Source organism: Canis lupus, chromosome 7, assembly GCF_048164855.1.
Source record: "Canis lupus baileyi chromosome 7, mCanLup2.hap1, whole genome shotgun sequence".
NCBI lineage: Eukaryota > Metazoa > Chordata > Mammalia > Carnivora > Canidae > Canis > Canis lupus.
This window is the reverse complement of record NC_132844.1, coordinates 39,532,310-39,555,062: the sequence shown is the minus strand read 5'-3', so window position 1 is coordinate 39,555,062 and position 22,753 is coordinate 39,532,310. Positions and strand designations below refer to the sequence as shown.

Genomic DNA, 22,753 nt, shown 5'->3' with positions numbered 1-22,753 from the left:
TTCCTCCTTTCCATTATATACATTTAAGTTTATAACTTTCCCCTGAAGTACTGCTTTGCTTTTGACTTTAGTATTTCCTCTCACTTACTAAAAGTTTAGTTTGCTGTCTTTTTAAGACTTCTGTAAGTAGGTGTTGAGCTTATTAATTAATAGCATTTCCTCTTTTCCATTATATACATTTAAGTTTATAACTTTCCCCCGAAGTACTGCTTTGGCTACATTCTGCAAGTTCTGGTATGTTGTTCTTTTTATCCTTTGGTTCTCAAAATTTTCTAATTTTGGGAGCAATTCTTTGATTCAGGGTTATTCAGGAGTTTTTTTCATTAATATATAAAATGGTTTATTAAAATAATAAATACATCTTTTCATTTTCTGGATGTAAATAAAAACAATATACTAGTCAATGACAGGACTCCATAGGAACCACTTTCTATACACTACCCCCAAATGGGAAATCTCCCAGCATACCAATAATAATTTGTTTGGGAAATCTTTGATTTAAAGCAATAAAGGTAAACAAAACTATTATGAAATACATACTAGATATGTTGTCCTATATTAGCAGTCATCATTTTTTTCCTTGCTCAGAAATCCAAGAAATTGAGTACCTTCCCATAGTCAGTCTTCTTCTGAAATAAGGGACCAGAGATAGTTCTTGTCCAGAAGTTATCGTGTTTTATATCAAGTAACCCTGCAATCCTGAATTAGAGGTTGGCACTTATAGCCCAAAGGTAGTCATCTATATAGCATGGACATGATGAAGACTAGTAATTTTTGAAGGGGATCTGCTGCATAAACTCTGCTGATTTGGGGTAGTTTCTTTTAGAAGAATGACTGACTGACTATAGCGTTCACATCATTTCTCTTGAATAATTTAGACATGGAACACAAAAGATACTCAGTTACTAAACAGTGGCAGTTGATTTCTAATTTATCTTCATTGTAATTAGGAAACAGTCTGATTTCAGGACTTTAATAAACTTTGAGATTTGCTTTACCTATATTAGGAATGTATATTCATCAGGTTGCTGGGTTAAGTATTCTAAATATATCTGCTAGTTAAGTTTATAAATCATTTTGCTCAAATTTTTCATATTTTTAATGAATTTATGGCTTTATGGCTACTAGTGCTATCAATTATCAAGAAAAGTATGGCAAAATCTCCCATTATGGCTGTAAGTTTGTTCTTATTTGTCGTTACCAGGTAGTAAGTGATAGAGATGAGATTCAAACCCAAGCAGTATGGCTCCATAGCCTGCATTCTTTACCACTTGATATATTGCCTTTCAAAATGGAGAAGAGAATGATAGCAAGGATCAGAAGCAACTTTGTAGAATAATGTTTTACCAGGTTGTCTGGAGTAGAATAAAAACAAGAAGGAAAACTTCAATAGAGAGAAGCTAATGAACACACATTGGAAAAAGGGGGCAAAGAAGGGAGACGAAGATAAAAATTGGGTTTATGGAAAATTCAGATGCCAGAGATAAATTGAAATTTTTCCTAGAGCTTCCATTTTTTTCACTCCGTTCCAGATAGCAATATAGGGCCTATTTAATTCCTAAAAGAAACAAGGAAGAGTAATTAAGACATGGCAGGAATGTGGCCCAATGTTAGATTAGCACTAGGTGTTATATGTTGGCAAGTTGAATTTATATAAAATATTTTTTAAAAAGAAAATGCCCTAATGTTACTTCACCAGGAATAATAAACTTGCCCTGTCTTGTCCTGTCCTGCTGTATATCACAAAAACTGGAAATGGTGGTATATTATGTCCTCTGGTTCCCATTTATGCATTTAAACAAATTTTTTTTCATAAAGCATATCTGTATTCTGAGAATATATTGCTAAACCTGCAGTAACCAAAATAGTCCAAAGGTCCTTCATTGTATAGAGACAGAATTGGCTATAGTAAAGTCTATAGACTGTCTAATAATGTATTCAGAAGCAGCAAAATTGAACCAAGTCACAGAAGTGAACATAGGACATAGAATCTCTTGTTGGGTTGAAAGCAAATAGGCAAAGAGTTGGACTAAAGAAGAAATGTTAAGTCTCTACTTGAAAAGAACAATGTAATGAATTAGTTTAACATTTGTTCTACTGTGTTATTTGATATCAAGATACAGAAAAGACCGGTTTTCTGGTTCTTAGAAAATTAAGTCATCCAGACTTACAGAATTCTGTAGTAATGTGGCATACACGTTGAGATTAAAACATAGAAACTATTAATATATGAATGGTTCCCAGTGCACCATATTACATAAAAAGATAAAAGGCAATGAGGCAGTATCAACTGTCCCTTGTTTTTGTCCCACCCATAACAACAAAAATTTGCATCTATCCATAAACAGAGTGACTGTAAGAGCTGTAGGATCCAGTACCATATATCAGGGGAACCTGGAGACATCCCACCCACATGTGCACTGGATAATAAGCAGACAGATTTCAGTCTTGACTGGACCCCATAGTGGCCTGTTTACCAGCTCTTGCTCCTCTTGGCTATAATCTGGGAACTTCTGGCAAACACCAATTTAGACAGTTACCCAGGGTTGAGAAAGCCTTTATGCAAGTTCAGATTTCCAGAGAAGCTCCAGCATTCCACTGGAGCAAAAGAACAATTTTGGATGCATTCAAGTTCTAGCAAGAGGAATAGCTTGTTTTTATATAAATCACTTCTCACCCAAGATAGCACAGCTTAGATCCATGAGAACCCTTCTTGGTCTGTGATTTTTCCTACAGAGAAAAGGGAGAACAGCACTCCAGAGATAGGTCAGCCTTGCGTATTGTATTGCAGGAATGAGAAAAGGAATACAATACTAAAGTCTGCCACAAGAGGGAGCAAGAAATATGAAGTAGGTATATCCATAGAAGGTCTGAGAAAGCCTCAGAAACTGGCAGAACTAAAGAATGGTATTTCTACCCTGAAGACAGTAAATACTGGAGGAGGTGGCTCTACTTCAGATGTTAAGGTGGCAGTGCAGAACCCCAAAGAACATGAGGGGCGCCTAGGTGGCCCAGTCAGTTAAGCGTTCGACTCTTGATTTCCCTCAGGTTGTGACATCGAGCCCTGCATCAGGCTGTGCTTGGGCATGGAGCCTTCTTAAGATTCTTTCTCTCCCTCTGCCCCACCCACACAAAAGACAACTCCAAAGAACATGAAACACCATGACATCACCAAAGGATCATAATCCTCCAGTAACTAAACTCAAAAACATGGAAATCTGTGATTTACCTAATAAAGAATTCAAAATAGCTATTTTAAGGGACACTAAGTGAGCTATAAGAAAACACAGAAAGACAATTCAACAAAATCAGGAAAGCAATACACAAAATGAGAAGATTAACAAAAATAGAAATCATTTAAAAAAAAAGAAGAAGAAGAACCAAAAACAAATTTTGGAGCTGAAGAATTCAGTGAATGAATAGATAAATGCAACAAATAGCAGTCACAGCAGAATGGACCAAACAGAAAAAAGAATCTCTGATGAAAAATAAGAACTTGAAATACCAGTCAGAGGAGAGTAAAGAAAAAAGAATGAAAAAGAGTGAAGAAAGCCTGCCTGATCTATGAGATACCATCAAAAGAAATAATTTGTAATCATTGGAGTTCCAGATGCAAAACACAGGGAGAAGGGGGCAGAACGCCTATTAAAAGAAATTACTGAGAATTTCTCAAACATAGGAAGACATTGGGTATCCAAGTAAATAAAGTTTTAGGTCACCAAACCAATTAAAGAGATTCTCTCTATGACACCTTATAGTAAAACTGTCAAAAACCAAAAACAAAAAGATAATCTTGAAAGTTGCAAGAAGATGAAGATTGTTTTCTACAGGCAATGGCTTTATTAGCAAAAACTTTATAGAACAGAAGAGAGTGGGATTATATATTCAGAATGCTTAAAAAATACCTACCAATCAAAATACTGTTTCTGACAAAGCTATCTTTCATAAACAAAGTAGAAATGAGGATTTTCCTAGACAAAAGCTGAGGCAATTCATCACTATTAGGCCTGCCTTACAAGAAATGCAGAGAAGAATTTGCAAACTAAAATGATAGGGTACTATTTACAACATAAAAACGTATCAAAATAGGCAGCCCTCGTGGCTCAGCAGTTTAGCGCCACCTTAGGCCCAGGGTGTGATCCTGGAGACCCTGGATCGAGTCCCGCATCAGGCTCCCTGCATGGAGCCTGCTTCTGCCTCTGCCTTGTCTCTGCCTCTCTCTGTGTGTCTCTCGTGAATAAATAAATCTTTAAAAAAAAAAAAGTATCAAAATATATAACATGCCAACAAAGATAAGTATATAATCAAATTCATAATACTTTAATATGGTAATGTGGTATGTTAATCACTTAACCCTAATGTAGAGGTTAAAGGACAAGTTAAAGGACAAGTGTGTTAAAAATAACTATAACTACAATAATTTGTTAATGAATACACAGTATAAAAGTGGTAAAATATGACATCAGAAACATAAAAGGAGGACAATAATAGGTTAGAGTTTTTGAATGAGATTGAAGTTAAATTGTTTTCAGTGTAAAATAAACTGTTACATCTACAAGGTGTTTTATGTAGGCATTATGATAATCACAAAGCAAAAAGCTATAGAAAATCACAAAAGATAAAGAGACTCAAAGCATAGCACTATTGAAAATCATCAGTTCACAAAGGAAGGCAGCAAGAGAGGAAGGAAGAAAACTATGAAACAGCCAGAAAACAACTAATAAGATGACATTAGTAAATCCTTACATATCAGTATTTATTGTAAATATAAATGGCTTGAATTCTCTAATCAACAGTCATAGAGTGGCTGAGTGGATTAAAAAAAAAAAAAAGAACCAACTATCTACTATCTACAAGAGACTAATTTCAGCTTTAAGGACCTCCATGGGCACAAAGTGAAGATTCAATATAAGTAGAAACTTAAAAACAAGGATAACTACACTTTTTTTTTCTTTTAAGGATAGCTATACTTATATCATACAAATAGACTTTAAGCCAAAATGGTAACAGAAGACAAGGTCCTTAAATAATGATAAAGGGGTTCATCAAGAAGATCTAACAATTTTAAGTATATATGGACTCAGCATTGGAGCACCTAAATATACTAAGCAGATTCTAACATTCTGTAGGGAGAAATAGAAAGCAATACAGTAATAGTAGGGGACTTCAGTACCTCACTTTCAACAATGGATAGAGCATCCAAATAGAAAATCAATGAGGCAACATTGGACTTGAACCATAATTCAGACCAAATGGACCTAACAAACATATATAAAATATTCCCAACAGCAATAGAATATACCTTTTTCTCAGGTATACATGAAGCATTTTCAGGATAGATCATGTGATAGATTTAAAAAGTAAGTCTTAGCAAATTTTAAAAGATTGAAATCAAACCAAGTATCTTTTCTTTTTTTTTTTTTTCAAACCAAGTATCTTTTCAATCATAACAGTATGAAACTAGAAATCAATTTAACAGAAGGAAATCTGGGAAAATCACAAATATGTGGAGGCTAAACAATACTCCTAATTAACTAATGCGTCAAAAATCTGAAATAAATAACCTAGATTTACACATCAAGGAACTAGAAAAAAAAAAAAAAAACTAAGCCCAAAGATAGCAGAAGGAAGGAAATAAATATTAGAAATAAATGGAATAAGGTAAGAAAAACAATAGGAAAAATCAACAAAACTAAGAACTGGTTTTTTTGAAAAGATAAAATCAATGCCTTTAGCTAGACTGAGAAAAAAGAAGATGCAAATAATTAAAATAGCATGAAAGGACAGTATAACTGATAACTACAGAAATACAAAAGATTGTAAGAGACTAATTATAAAACAACAAATTGGATAACCTAGAAGTGTATAAATTCCTAGAAACATAAACCTACCAAAACTAAATCATGAAGAAATAGAAAATCTGAATAGACCAACAATGAACAGTAACCAACAATTATTCAGCAAAGAGAAATCTAGGAAAAGTTGGTTTCACTGGTGAATTCTACCAACTATATAAAGGAGTAAAGCTAATCCTTCTCAAATTCTTCCAAAAAATCAAAAAGAAAGGAACACTTCCAAACTCATTTTACAATGCCAGCATTATACCCTGATACCAAAGCCAGATAAAGAGAATACAAGAGAAGTAAACTACAGTCCAATATCCATGATGAATATAGAAAATTGAACATGCAAAAATTCTTAACAAAATATTAGCAAACTGAATTTAGCAGATTAAAATGATCATACACTGTGATTACATGGGATTATCCCTGGGATACAAGGATGGTTCAATATATGCAGATCAGTAAATGTGATATACCACATTAATAGAATGAAAGATTAAAATCATATCATCATAATAGATGCAAAAAAAGCATTTGACAAAATACAGTATCCTTTCATGATAAAAAACAACAAATTAGGTACAGAAGGATATGTATAATAATAATATATAATGATATGTCAAGCCCACAGCTAACATCATACTCAATGATGAAAAGTTGAAAGCTTTTCCTTTAGTATTGTGAACAGGACAAGGGTGCCCATTTTCATCACTGCTATTCAACAAAGTACTGGAAGTGCTAACCAGAGCAATGAATAAAAAGCAAAGAAGGCATCCAAATCAGAAAGGAAGAATAAATAGTGTCTGATTGCAGATGATAGGAATATGTGTGTGTGTGTATGTGTATATATATATATATATATATATATATATATATATATATATATCTCCATCAAGAAACTGTTGGAATCAATCAACAAATTCAGTAAAGTTGCTAGATACAGAATCAACATACAAAACATAGCTGTATTCTGTACACTAACAATGAAATATCTAAGAAAGAAAGAGTATAGTTCCATTCACAATAGTGTCAAATATAAGAAAATACTTTATATTAAACTTAACCAAGGAGCTATAAGATCTATTACTGAAAATGACAAGACTTTGATGAAGGAAACTGAAAACACAAACACATGGAAAAATATTCCATGTTCATTGATCAGAGGAAATAATATTTTTAAATATCTATACTATCTAAAGCCACCTATAGTTTCAGTTCAATCCCTATTGAAATTCCAATAGTATTTTTCACAAAAATAGAAAAAACACAATTCTAAAATTTTTATGGAACCACAGAGGACCCCAAATAACCAAAGCAAAACTACAAAAGAAGAGCAAAACTGAAGGCATCACATTTCCTGGTTTCAAACTATACTACAAAGCTATAGTAATCAAAACAGTATGGTACTGGCATAAAAATAAACATGGAAACAAGTCAAGAGTCCAGAAATAAGCCTTTGCGTATATGGCCAACTAATATTTGACAAGAGAGCCAATAATGCTCAATGGGAAAAGGACGGTCTCTTCAACGTAGTGTTGGGAAAACTGGATATCCACATGCAAAAGAATGAAATTGGACCCCTATCATAAACTGCTCACAAAAACTAGCTCAAAATGAATTAAATACTTGAACATGAGACCTGAAACCATAAAACTCCTAGAGGAAAACATAGAGACATTGGTTTTGGCAATGGTATTTTGTATTTTGGCTTTGACACCAAAAGCAAAGACAAATAAATTTAAACAAGTAGGACTGCATTAAACTAAAAAGCTTCTGCACAGCAAAGGAGACCATCAGCAAAATGAATGGGAGAAAATATTTGCAAATCATAATCTGATTAAGGGTTAATATTTTTAAAAAATATTAATATATAACGAGCTCAGGCAACTCAAAAGAAGAAAATCTGATCAAAAAATGTACAGAGGAACTGAATAACCATTTATGCAGAAACATAGAAATGACCAATAGGGGATCCCTGGGTGGCTCAGCGGTTAAGCGCCTGCCTTCGGCCCAGGGTGTGACCCTGGAATCCCGGGATCGAGTCCTATGTCGGGCTCCCGGTGCATGGAGCCTGCTTCTCCCTCTGCCTGTGTCTCTGCCTCTCTCTCTCTCTCTCTCTCATGAATAAATAAATGAAACCTAAAAAAAAAAAATGACCAATAGATACATGCAAAGATGCTCAATGTCACTAATCATCAGGGGAGTGCAAATCAAAATCACAATGAGTTATCACTCCATACTTGTTATAATGGCTGCTATAAAAAGTCAAGCGATGACAAGTGTTGGCAAGGATGTGGACAAAATAGAACCCTTTTGCACTGTTGGTATGCATGTAAATTAGTGCAGCCAGTATGGCAAACAGTATGGAAGTTTCTTAAAATTTTTAAAGTAGAACTACTGTATGAATTAGCAATATCACTGCCAGATACATATCCAAAGGAAAAGAAAACAGAATCTCAAAGAGATATCTGCACTTTTATGTTTATTGCAGCATTATTACTGTAAAGGACCTGAGATCTGTAAAGGACTTATGATCAAATAAGGTAACCTACCATAGATTGATTAAGATAAGACATCAGAGACAAAGGACTTTATTACTCACAGCAATAGCAGCACCCTTAGTATTAGCACTTGGACTCATTTCTTGACTCCCAGTTTCCACAGCCCAACATGAAGAAAGCCAGGTCCACACTAGTGTATTGCATCACAGGAGAAAAAATTTGTGCTTAAGGGTCCCAGATATTTTGTAATGGACATGGGCATGCCTGCTTTTGCTCCAAAGGGAATCTTTATCTACCAAGGCTGTAAGTAAACCTGCCCTTTGCTCCTAAGGAAGATATATCTCATCTTCCCAGGCTGTTCTCACTACAAATATCCTTGTAAAGATAGTCTGGAACAAGGACAGTCATTGCTTTTGCTTACAAGACTTGCAGAAATATGAGACCTTGAAGAATTGTCCTTCACCAGCGTCTTACAGACAACTCATTTTCAATGCAGTTTATGCCCTCGACAATTTTACTGATCTTTATTGCTAGTGCATCCAAAAATGCCTCTTGTGTTGGAGTGCTTCCCAATGTACCATCAGAGATGCCATATTTAATGTGTATTGTAGCTTGTGCCTAGAACTGTAAGTCCAATGTTAAGATGAATATATGCCCTTTACAGACTTGGAGAGCCAGGTTTTGTCCTTTGCGCTTTGTCCTAGCATTACAGACTTGCATTTTGCCCTGAACAAGCTCTTGTTAGGACTGGTGGAGTCAAACAAAATCTGGCATTCTTTCAGGGACAACTTGAACAAATCTTTAGTTCTGTCCTGCGCAGAGAAAGAGGGAGCCAGAGAATCCCAAGTAGGCACTATGCTCAGCATGAAGTCAGACTTAGGGCTTGATCCCATGACCTGAGCTGGAATCAGGAGTCTGGACTTTGTGCCACCCAGGCACACCCCCCCCCAAATTCCTTTAAATTTTAGTGTGAACCTAAAACTGCTCTAAAGAATAGTCTTAAAAAATTTTTTTTTAAATCTTCATTAGTTAGCCTCACTATTTGCAAATTTCTAAGCCCTATTTAACATCTTTGTTTTATTCAGAGTTATGCCTACCTTTGCTCCCATAAGCCTATTTTCTTTGAGTAACAACTCTTCTACCTTGTGGTTTCCTATTTATGTTTTTGAGTTCATAGCAACAGGTTTGTAACTAATCCTTTAATGAAATTATAGTGATTCTCCCAAGACCAGTGACTAGAAGCCAAAGGATTCATCTAAAAATTAGGAAGAGAAAGAGCTGTTTTTTCTCTTTGTGGTTGGATATAATACCTTGTGCTCTTAGAGAAGTAAAGTTTGGGTTTTTTTTTTTTTCTTTTTCCATAGAATGTTCTTGGAAAGGACCATAATTTGTATATTTTTATTTAACAAATTGTATATAATAATTATCTGCCAGGTACAAATTTCCTTACAAATGTTATCTAATTTCTCAAAATCCCATGAAATAAATATTTAATGATCCCCATCTTACAAAAGAAATTAGAAAAATGAAATAAATTAGCCAAAGTCACATGGCTTGAACATGGTAGAAAGGGGATGTAAACCCTTACAGAGATATAGATCATATATTTAATGTTTCATCTGTTTCCCTTGCATTTGTAAAATGTGAAAAATGAAGTAAATTAAAACTTCAAACAAAATAGTAACCCCTGACTTGTAACATTGGAGTACCATTCATTATAATGCTGGTTTGCTATGCTATTCATATTTTAAAAAGAAAGACAATCTCAAACATAATTTTCAGTGATTTCATCTTGTGATGCAAAATATAATTTTGGACTTTTTTCTAGTTGGATTTTTTTTTTAAGATTTTTTTTTTTTTTTCATGATAGACATAGAGAGAGGCAGAGAGACACAGGAGGAGGGAGAAGCAGGCTCCATGCCAGGAGCCCAACACGGAACTCGATCCCGAGACTCCAGGATAGCGCCCTGGGCCAAAGGCAGGCGCTAAACCGCTGAGCCACCCAGGGATCCCCTCTAGTTGGATTTAAAGAGAAAGTGCCATTTACATTTATTCCCTGGAATTAATTATTAAAAATACTGTGGAACACCAAACATAGTACAGAAAATCAAAGTATTGTGGGGTTTTTTTTTTTTAAGATTTTATTTATTCATAAAGACACAGAGAGAGAGAGAGAGAGAGAGAGAGAGAGGCAGAGAATAGGCAGAGGGAGAAACAGGCTCCATGCAGGGAGCCTGACATGGGACTCGATTCCGGGTCTCCAGGATTACACCCCAGGCTGCAGGTGGCACTAAACCGCTGAGCCACTGGCGCTGCCTTTTTTTTTTTTTTTTTTAAGATTTTATTTATTTACAAAGTATTGTTTATTTATTTTTTTAGAAACTAACCTAGATTCTCTTCCTTTTTTTTTTTTTTTTTTGAGATGTTTATTCATGAGAGACAGAGAGGGGCAGAGACATAAGCAGAGGGAGAAGCAGGCTTCCTGTGGGGATCCCAATGTGGGACTTAATCCCAGGACCCTGGGATCATGCCCTGAGCTAAAGGCAGATGCTCAACCACTGAGCCACCCAGGCATCCCCAAAACATTGTTTATTGGCAGCACCACAAAAAAATAGTCAAAAGCATAGGTAATATGTAATATAATATCTAAAGTTAACTGTTACCTAACATTGAATTTCTGGAGAGATTTTTAAGATATATTTATTTATTTTAGAGAGAGATAGTAAGAGTGCATGTGTGAGCACACATGCCTATGGGAGAGTTACGGAAGAGGCAGAGAGAGAGAATCTTCAAGCACACTCCCTACTGAGAGTGGAGTTTGATGCAGGTCTCAATCACATGACCCATGAGATTCTGACCTGGGCTAAAACCAAGACTCAGACACTTAATTGAGCCACCTAGCACCCCTAGTTTTTTGTTTTTTTACAAAAAATTTACATAACATAAATGAACCATTTCACATATACAATTTAGTGGCATTTAGTACATTTCATGATGTTGTGCAACCATCACCTCTGCCTAGTTCCAGTCCAGTTTTATTACCCCAAAAGGAAACCCCACACCCATTAAACAATCATTCCCCATTTTCTTCCCCCCCCACACCAGCAAACAATAGTCTGATATATCCATTATGGATGTTTCATATAAAAGTAATTGTAGGGCACCTGGGTGGCTCAGTCAGATGTCTTCCTTTGCTCGGGTCATGATCCCACAGTTCTGGGATCAACCCCTAAGTCAGGCTCCCTGCACAGCGGGAAATCTGTTCTCTCTCTCCCTCTCCCCTCCATTGGCCAGTACTCTCTTTTTCTCTATCTATCAAAATAAATTCTTTTTAAAAAAAACATACAAACATACAAAACATGACTTTTTGTGTTTGATTTCTTTCACATCATTCAGTCCATGCTGTAGCATATATCCATCCTTCATTCCTTTTAGAGCTGAATGCCAACCCAAATTGATGGATGTTGGGTTCTTTCCACCCTTTGACTATTGTGAAGAGTGCTTCCAAGAATATTACAAGTATTTGTTTGAATTCTTGTTTTCATTTCTTTGGGTACCTAAGAGTACAATTTCTGAGTTATGTGGTAATTCTATGTTTAACTTTTTGAGGAGTCTCCAGATTGTTTTCCATAGCACTTGTACCACTTTACATTCCTACTGGCAGTGTTCAGTGGGTTCCAATATATCCACATCCTCACAAATATTTATTTTCTGTCGTTATGTTATTTTTATTATGGCCAACCTACTGAGTTGCAATGTGGCATTTCTTTGTGGTTTTCAATGGCATTTCACTAATGACTAACGATGTTGAATATCTTTTTGTGTGCCTGTTGGCCATTTATATACTTTCTTGAGAAATACATATTCAAAGAAGTGTGTATTCAAAGTCCTTTGCCCATTTTTTTAACTGGTTACCTTTTTGTTATTGGGTTGCAAGAGTTCTTTATATATTATGGAAACTAGACTGTTATCAAATATATTATTTTCAAATATTTTCTTCAATTATGGGTTGGTTGCCTTTTTACTCTCCTAATAGTGTCCTTTAATGCACAGGGCATCAGAAAAGGAATAAAAGTCTTAACACATTTTTTAAATAAAAGGGTCTTATAAATTAAGACCAATATATTCAACAGTTATTTTCATATTAAAATTTTTAAATCAGTAACACTTTTAAATGATGTAACTTAACCGTTTTTTTAATTGAAAGAAATGTTAGGGTTATGAGTACCACCAATACAGTCTTCTTGGAATCATAAATTTACCACATGCAATGGGAGAAAATCCCCATGGCAAGGGAGAAAAAAAGTATTTTTTTTTAATTTATGTAATGTATATATCTGTTACCGTAGATTCTCATGCCTGATATCTATGTATCTGTCTATATCAATATGTATAATTCATAGTCCTCACAGAGGCTTAGCATAAAAACTTTACACTGAAGAGATCTAAATTTAATAAATACTAATATAAGCTTCTTGAATTATCATTGGTAACATATTTTTAAAACTAGGCATAAAATCTAATCTCTCCCTCTTCTGTTTAACCACTTAACTGATAACAAAGAAAAAATAATAAATTTTATTATCTTTAATCAGTATTGGCACATATGCTTTTAATGGAAAGTAAGGTTTTATCCCCCCTCAAAAGATTTTCCTGCAAAAAAAGAGGACTTTACTTTCTGTTAAACATGATGTTATTGAGTGCTCTCTCAACTTTATTTTGAACACAAATAAGGGGGGGAATCTATCGTCTTTAGTATAACAGGAAATAAAACCAAAGATTAGGGGTATATGAAACATTGTGGCAAGTAGAAGAAAGAGCTTCCTTAAGTGGCTTTAAAGAGCGTTCCAAAACAAAATTCTCAGGGAATAGATCTTTAAAGTTCTCATCATTATTTGGAAACACTTTAGAGAAGGCATTTTAGCTTAAAACACTTTAATCTGTGAGAGTGTTTTAAATTATTTTAAAGGTTACCTGACAAGATCAGTAATAACGGGAGTCAAAGATTATATATAAACATATTAATCATTATTGCTGGGATTGAACTTTGCACTGGCAAGTGTTGAATATCAGTGCAAACAAACTTTGTAAAGATCCTGTAAAATTAGCACAAAAAAAATCGTTATGTTGTGGTGATCACAAATATACCCTTACCAAACTAATGAAAAAGAGTTTAGTGTTAAGCAAATGACTTGTGATAGAATTTCCTATGAAAGCATTATACATGAATTCAAAAGGGCCTGCATTCAAAACACTTAAAGAGAAGTTGATGTTTGAGTTGAATTCAGTCTTCTCGAGAAATTAAGGTTCGAGAGAGTTAGGAGTTAAATGATGTAGGAGACTTAGCAATTCATGTTTGTCATTGATTAAAGTGAGATAGACCAGTGATAAAATAAATTTGACAAATCTGTTCACCTATGTCACATCCCAGTCAATAGATAGGACTTTTCCATTACTTCAGGAAATTACCTGTGTTTCTTTTCTTTCCACTTAGTTCTCACATTCCATAAGCAATCCTGTTCTGATTTCTATAACCATAATTTAATTTTATCTATATTTGAAGACCATATAGATCCAATAATACAAAATGTACTTTTTCTGCATCTGACTTGCTTCACTCATTGTTAGATTGACTCAGGCTGTGTGTATATATCAATTAATACTGAGTAGTATTCAATTGCGTGGTATACTAGAGTTCATTTATATGTGTTCTATTGATTATTTGGTTAGTTTTCATTTCTTGGCTATTATGAATAAAGAAACAAATCTTTTTGCAAACATAAGTTTTTATTTCATTGCTTAAATACTTAGGAATGGAATTGTTTGATCATAAAGTAGATTTATCTTTAACCTTACAAACACTGCTAATCATTTTTTTCAAAATGGGCATACAGTTTGAAACTCCCATCAAAGTATAAGAGATCCAGTTGGTCATATCCTTGCATTATATGGTTTTGTCAGTCTTAATTTTAGCCACAATGGTAGGTGTGAAGTAGTACTTCATTATGATTTTATTTTGCATTTCTCTGATGACTAATAATGTTGAGACTTTTATTTTAAATTCCATTTTATAGTGTTAAATTAGGGTTTTTTATTGTTTACTTATTAGAAGTATTTATATATTCTGGTTATAAGTCCATTGTCAAATATGTATATGTCTTAAAACTTTTTCTCCTACTCTGGAGCTTATATTTTCATTTTGTCAGTAGTGTATTTTAATGAAAATACTTGTTTAAGTTCAATTTATCTTTTTTCTTTTGATTTTTGTGATTTTTGTGCCCTGAGAAATGTTTGCCTATCCAAAGGTCATGAAAATATTAGCCTTTGTTTGCCTGTAGAAACATTAGAATTATCTTCTTTTACATTTAGGTCCATTGTCCATCTTGAATTAACTTTTTGAACATGGTTTAAGGTACAGGTCAAGATCTGTTTTTTTCAATAAGTCCGTTAAGTTGTTCCAGCACCATTTAGAAAATTTTTTTTATTGGGGCTCTTGGGTGGCTCTGTTGGTTAAGCGTACGACTCTTGATTTCAGCTCAGGTCATGATCTCAGGGTCGTGAGATCAAGCCCCAGGTCAGGCTCTACATTGAGAATGGACTCTGCTTAAGATTCTCTCCCTCTGCCTCCCTGACTCATGCATGCACACTCTCTCTCTCTAAAAAATAATGATAATAATTGAGGTAAAGTTGATATACAGTGTTACATTAGTCTCAGGTATACAACATAGTGATTTTAAAATTCTGTACATTACTCAGTACTCAATATATTTGAGTATAGTCACCATCTGATCTATCACCATACACTGTTACTACAATATACTGACTATACTGACTATATTACCTATGCTATACTTTTCATCTCCATGAGTTGTTCTTTTTTTTTAAGATTTAATTTATTCATGAGAGACACAGAGAGAGGCAGAGACACAGGCAAAGGGAGAAGCAGGCTCCATGCAGGGAGCCCTACATGGGACTTGATCCTGGGTCTCCAGGATCAGGCCCTGGGCTGAAGGCAGTGCTAAACCACCAAGCCACCCAGGCTGCCTCCATGAGTAATTTATAACTGAAAGTCTGTACCTCTTTATCCCCTTCACCTATTTAGTTCATACCCCAAACCCCATCATCTCTGGCAACTACCAGTTCTCTGTATTAATGAGTCTGTTTATGGTTTTTTTAGATCCCACAATAAGTGAAATCATCTGGTATTTGTCTTTCTCTGTCTGACTTATTTCACTTAGCATAATACCCTCTAGATTCATCCATGTTGTTGGAAATGCAAGATTTAATTAGTTTTTATGGCTGAGTAATATTTCATTATATATATGCCACATCTTCTTACCCATTTATCTGTTGATGGATGCTTTGGTTGCTTACGTATCTTGGCTAATGTAAATAATGCTGTAATAAGCATAGGGGAGCATATATGTTTTCAAATTAATGTTTTCATTTTCTTTGGGTAAATATTCAGTGGTGGAATTACTGGATCATATGACATTTCTATTTTTCGAACGTTTTTATTATACAAAGTTTGTCATGTAATTGATTATTTCATTACTTTGTACACAAATATTCTTACTCTCCACAGAAGGACTGCTTAACTTTTTGCCGGTAATGGCAAGCACTAAAATCCTGATTTTAACAGAGCAGTAGTAAAAGTACCTGATTTAAGTTGAAAACAGTACACAGGTACATGGCTCTTACACTCAATTATCAGGAATATTACAAATGTTTTTTTATTAAAAAATACAAAATAAATTATCTGTCGGCATGGACAGTGACTACAGTAAGCTATTATATGTTGTCAACTGAAGCCAGTAACTAATGGTTATAGTGATTTTCTTAAATATCAGCCAGCGTTTTCTTTTTTTTTTTTTTAATGTTTTATTTGTGGCACTTTTATTTTTTTTATTTTTTTTATAAATTTATTTTTTATTGGTGTTCAATTTGCCAACATATAGAATAACACCCAGTGCTCATCCCATCAAGTGCCTGCCCCCCTCAGTGCCCATCACCCAGTCACACCCACCCCCTGCCCACCTCTCTTTCTACCACCTCTAGTTCATTTCCCAGAGTTAGGAAGTCTCTCATGTTCTGTCTCTCTTACTGATATTTCCCACTCATTTTTTCTCCTTTCCCCTTTATTCCCTTTCACTATTTTTTTATTCCCCAAATGAATGAGACCGTATAATGTTTGTCCTTCTCTGATTGACTTATTTCACTCGGCATAATACCCTCCAGTTCCATCCACATCAAAGCAAATGGTGGGTATTTGTCATTTCTAATGGCTGAGTAATATTCCATTGTATACATAAACCACATCTTCTTTATCCATTCATCTTTTGATGGACACTGAGGCTCCTTCCACAGTTTGGCTATTGTGGACATTGCTGCTATAAACATCGGGGTGCAGGTGTCCCGGTGTTTCACTGCATCTGTATCTTTGGGGTAAATCCCCAACAGTGCAATTGCTGGGTCATAGGGCAGATCTACTTTTAACTCTTTGAGGAACCTCCACAGTTTTCCAGAGTGGCTGCACCAGTTCACATTCCCACCAACAGTGTAAGAGAGTTCCCTTTTCTCCGCATCCTCTCCAACATTTGTGGTTTCCTGCCTTGTTAATTTCCGCCATTCGCACTGGTGTGAGGTGGTATCTCATTGTGGTTTTGATTTGTATTTCCCTGATGGCAAGTGATGCAGAGCATTTTCTCATGTGCTTGTTGGCCATGTCTGTGTCTTCCTCTGTGAGATTTCTGTTCATGTCTTTTGCCCATTTCATGATTGGATTGTTTGTTTCCTTGCTGTTGAGTTTAATAAGTTCTTTATAGATCTTGGATACTAGCCCTTTATCTGATAGGTCATTTGCAAATATCTTCTCCCATTCTGTAGGTTGTCTTTTAGTTTTGTTGACTGTTTCTTTTGCTGTGCAAAAGCTTATCTTGATGAAGTCCCAATAATTCATTTTTGCTTTTGTTTCTCTTCCCTTCATGGATGAATCTTGCAAGAAGTTACTGTGGCCAAGTTCAAAGAGGGTGTTGCCTGTGTTCTTCTCTAGGATTTTGATGGAATCTTGTCTCACATTTAGATCTTTCATCCATTTTGAGTTTATCTTTGTGTATGGTGAAAGAGAGTGGTCTAGTTTCATTCTTCTGCATGTGGATGTCCAATTTTCCCAGCACCATTTATTGAAGAGACTGTCCTTTTTCCAGTGGATAGTCTTTCCTCCTTTGTCGAATATTAGTTGACCATAAAGTTGAGGGTCCGCTTCTGGATTCTCTATTCTGTTCCACTGATCTATGTGTCTGTTTTTGTGCCAGTACCACACTGTCTTGATGACCACAACTTTGTAGTACAACCTGAAATCTGGGATTGTGATGCCCCCAGCTATGGTTCTCTTTTTTAATATTCCCCTGGCTATTCAGGGTCTTTTCTGACTCCACACAAATCTTAAAATAATTTGTTCCAACTTTTTGAAGAAAGTCCATGGTATTTTGATAGGGATTGCATTAAACGTGTAAATTGCCCTGGGTAATATTGACATTTTCATAATATTAATTCTTCCAATCCATGAGCATGGAATATTTTCCATCTCTTTGTGTCTTCCTCAATTTCTTTCAGAAGTGTTCTGTAGTTTTTAGGGTATAGATCCTTTACCTCTTTGGTTAGGTTTATTCCTAGGTATCTTATGCTTTTGGGTACGATTGTAAATGGGATTGACTCCTTAATTTCTCTTTCTTCAGTCTCATTGTTAGTGTATAGAAATCAGCCTTTTCTTTAGTCATTTCCTCCACCTGATTTCTTTCAAGTCCTTGTTGAAGAGCACTTCCTTGAGCTTCCGCTCCCAGTTCATTATTAATGGTAAAGCACTAGTCTAGGAAATAGACCATGCCACTTCCCATACCGCCTGCATTCCATCCGTTCCTCCCATTCCTGGGTCCTCCTCTTCTTTAGGAATTTCGATGACTACAACTTCTGCTGTATTTAACAGAGAGGCCACTCCAGCAGCATCCAAGAAGGCAGTTCTCAACATCTTAGTTGGATCTAGGATTCCTTTTTCCACCATATTCACAAAATCTCCAAGCATAGTGTCATAACCAATTTCTGAGGAACTCTGCCTAATTCTCTCAACTATCAATGATCCTTCAATACATACATTCTTAGCAATGGTTATTGCAGGAATTTTGATTTTTCTCAGTAATTTCTTTACCAATTTTTTTATCTTCATTAGCTGGAGTTACTGAATCCAAGCCTGGAATACACTAAAGCAGAGCACAACCCCATCCCAAAATAATGCCTCCTGCAACAGCAACTCAAGTAGCATTGAGGGAATCTGTAATTGTCTTCATTTACTTCAACATCACTTATCCTACCAGCCTTCAGCATAGCTACTCCATCTGAGAGTTTTGCCAGACATTCATTCAGCTTTTACTTTTCATATTCCCTAGTTCTGATATCTGACTGTTAGTGATTTCTTGAATACATTTTTCATTTGAGCCTTGTCATCTTTTCTTTATAAGAACATGGTATCATATTTGAAAACAATGATCTTTCCAACTTTTCCTAAGTTATGAGGCTGAGCATCTTCAAGATTTATCAGTTTTGTTTGTTTTGCCAGGGCAGTAGCAATGGTGGTGCCATCCCCAGCCTCTTCATTTGTGTTATTGGCAACACTTTGAACATTATTTTTATATTTATCTGTTAAATCAGTTGACTTTGAAACAGTCATCCCATCTTTTGTTACTTTGGAACTTCCAACTCTGATCAGTAATCATGTTCTTCTCTTTGACCTTGTAGTAATGGCTACAGCATCAACTAAAAGGTAAAGTGTATACTTTGAAGCATTAAGGATCAGGCATCTGCACCAAATTTTACATATTTGGCATAGGCCTGAGTGAGATGAAGAGCCAGTGCTCTGGACACTGACCTTTTTTTGGCAAAGGTTTGGATAATTGAAGTATTTCTGTGGGGCAGTGGCAGGCTGTGCAGGCAAGGCAGACAGGCTCTAGGAGGAGGCAAGTCTGACATTTTTATTTTTAATCTCTTGAGAAATCTCTATACTGTTTTCCACGATGGTTGCACCAACCTATATTTTCACCACCAATATACAAGGACTTCCTTTTCTCCACATCCTCACCAATATTTGTTTTTTAGTTACTAGCCATTTTGACTGGTATTAGGTGGTAGATTTGCATTTCTGTGATGATTAGTGATGTGGAATATCTTTTCATGTCTTTTGGCCATCTGTATGTCTTCTTTGGAAAAATGTTCATGCCCTCTACCCATTTTTAATTGGATTCTTTGTTTCTTTGTGTTGAGTTATATAAGTTCTTTATATATTTTGGATATTAACCCCTTATCAGATACTTTTTTAAAGATTTTATTTATTTATATGAAAGAGAGAGCATGGTGGGAGAAATTGGCAAGGGAGTAGGGGCAGATGGATGGAGAGGAACAAGCCGACTCCCCACTGAGCAGGGAGCCCCATCCAGGGGACCCTGAGTTTATGACCTTAGCTGAAAGCAGATGCTTAACTGACTGAGCCACCCAGGCATCCCCCCCCATAAGATGTATTATTTGCTATTATCTTCGTCCATTTAATAGATGGCCTTTTTGTTTTATTGATGGTTTCCTTCATTATGCATAAGTCTTTTAGTTTGATGTAGTCCCAAAAGTTTAATTTTGCTTTTGTTTCCCTTGATGAGGAGACATATCCATAAACATATTGCCTAAGGCCAATCTCCAAGAGATTATTGCCTGTGTTTTATTTTATCTTTGTGTCTGTTATAAGCAAATGGCCTAGTTTTATCTTTCTGAATGTAGCTGTCAAGTTTTCCCAGGATTTTTTAAAGAGATTGTCTTCTCCTATTTGTATATTCTTACTCTTGACCATATGAGCATGATTTTGTTTCTGGGCTCTCTCTCCTGTTCTGTTTATCTGTGTGTCTGTTTTTATACCAGTACCATATAATTTCAGTTACTATAACTTTGTAGTATATCTTAAAATCTGGGATTATGATATTTACAGCTTTGTTTTCAACGTTGCTTTGGCTATTCAAAGTCTGTTGTGGCTCCATACAAATTTTAAGATTTTTTATTTTGATACTGTGGAAAAAAAGTATTGGTATTTTGATAGGGATTGCATTGAACTATACATTGCTTTTGGTAGCATGGATGTTTTAACAATATTAATTCTTCCCATTCATCAGCATGGAATAGCTTTCCATTTGTTTGTGTCATTTTCAGTTTCTTTTATGCCCCATAGTTTTCAGAGTACAGGTCTTTTACCTCTTGGTTAAATTTATTTCTAGGTATTTTATTCTTCTTGGTGCAATTGTGCATTCCAACCTTATAGCTAAAGGAGCTAGTAAAGAAAGTCTAAAGATAGTAGAGGGAGGAAATTGGAGTGAAAATAAATGAAGTTGAGACTAAGCAATTGAAAAGATCAGTGAAATCAAGAGCTGGTTCTTTGAAAAAATAAACAAAATTCATAAACCTTTAGCTAGATTTATAAAGAAAAAAAGAGAGAGGACTCAAATCAGAAGTAAAAGAGGAGAAATAACAACTGATACCACAGAAATACAGAGGATTATAACAGAACATGAAAAATCATATACCAACAAATTGGACAACCTAGAAGAAAGGGGGTAAATTCTTAGAAACTTAACAATCTTCCAAATCTGAATCAGAAAGGAATAGAAAATTTGAACAGATCCACTACTAGTAATGAAATTGAATCATTAACCAAAAAACTCACAACAAAAAGTCTAGGACCAGATGTCTTCAAAGGTGAATTCTACCAAGCATCTGAAGCAGAATTAAGAACTAAGAATTAATTTCTTCTATTCCAGAAAGTAGAAGAGCTTACAAACTCATTCTGTGAGGCCAGGATTACCCTGATATCAAAATCAAAGACACTACATAAAAAGGAAAACTACAGGGATTTCTGGGTAGCTCAGTTGGTTAAGTGTCTGCCTTCGGCTTAAGTCATGATCTCAGACTCCTGGAATCAAACCCCACATTGGGCTCCCTGCTGATTGGGGAGCCTGCTTCTCTCTCTTCTCTCCCTATCATGCTAGCTTTCGCTCTCTCAAATAAATAAATAAAAATCTGAAAGAGAGATGAAAAAAGAAAAAGAAAGAAAAGAAAAAGAAGAAAAAGAAAGATAAGCATCTGAAGCAGAATTAAGAACTAAGAATTAATTTCTTCAATTCCAGAAAGTAGAAGAGCTTACAAACTCATTCTGTGAGGCCAGGATTACCCTGATATCAAAATCAAACAAAGACACTACAATAAAAGGAAAACTACAGGGATTTCTGGGTAGCTCAGTTGGTTAAGTGTCTGCCTTCGGCTTAAGTCATGATCTCAGACTTCTGGAATCAAGCCCCACATTGGGCTCCCTGCTGATTGGGGAGCCTGCTTCTCTCTCTTCTCTCCCTATCTTGCTAGCTTTCGCTCTCTCAAATAAATAAATAAAAATCTGAAAGAGAGATGAAAAAAGAAAAAGAAAGAAAAAAAAGAAAATAAATAAAAATCTGAAAGAGATGAAAAAAGAAAAAAGAAAGAAAAGAAAGAAAGAAAAAAAAAGAAAAAGAAAAGGAAACCAAATTTAACAGTACCTTAACAGTATCACTCACTGCTGTCCCTGGGACTTATTCTAGGGATGCAAGCATGGTTTAGTATTCATAAATCAATTAATGTGACACATCACATTAATAAGACGGAGGATGGGGATCCCTGGGTGGCGCAGCGGTTTGGCGCCTGCCTTTGGCTCAGGGCACGATCCTGGAGGCCTGGGATCGAATCCCACGTCGGGCTCCCTGCATGGAGCCTGCTTCTCCCTCTGCCTGTGTATCTGCCTCTCTGTCTCTCTCTGTGTAACTATCATGAATAAATAAATAAAATCTTTAAAAAAAAAAATAAGACGGAGGATGAAAGCCATATAATCTTAATAGATGCAGAAAAAGCATTTGACAAAATATAACAACCATTCATGATAAAACTTCCAGCAAAGTGGTTTTAGAAAGAACATACCTTAACATAACAAAGGCCATATATGAGAAGAAACTCACAGCTAATATCATACTCAGTAGTGAAAAACTGAAAGCTTTTCCTCTAAGATCAGGAAAAAGAAAAGGATGTCAACTCTCACCACTTTTATTTAACATAGTACAGGAAGTCCTAGCCACACTATCAGATAGATAATAGAAATAAAATGCATTAAAGTTGGTAATGAAGAAGTAAATCTGTCACTATTTGCCAGTGATATGATAATATATAAAGAAAACTCTAAAGACTCCACTAAAAAACTATTAAAAGTAATAAATGAATTCAGTAAAGTTGCAGGAGACAAAATTAATATACAGAAATCTGTTGCATCTACATACACTAATAACAAAGTAGCAGAAAGAGAAA

General features: G+C 35.2%; 1 protein-coding gene and 1 pseudogene across 17 annotated transcripts in view; one reads left to right on the top strand and one right to left on the bottom strand.

The window, feature by feature from the left end:
- The window catches only part of FAM135A (family with sequence similarity 135 member A), a 132,944-nt gene that overhangs the window by 70,296 nt on the left and 39,895 nt on the right, over positions 1-22,753 (top strand). The window lies entirely within an intron of this gene.
- LOC140637383 (60 kDa heat shock protein, mitochondrial pseudogene) lies at positions 18,208-19,067 on the bottom strand (annotated as a pseudogene).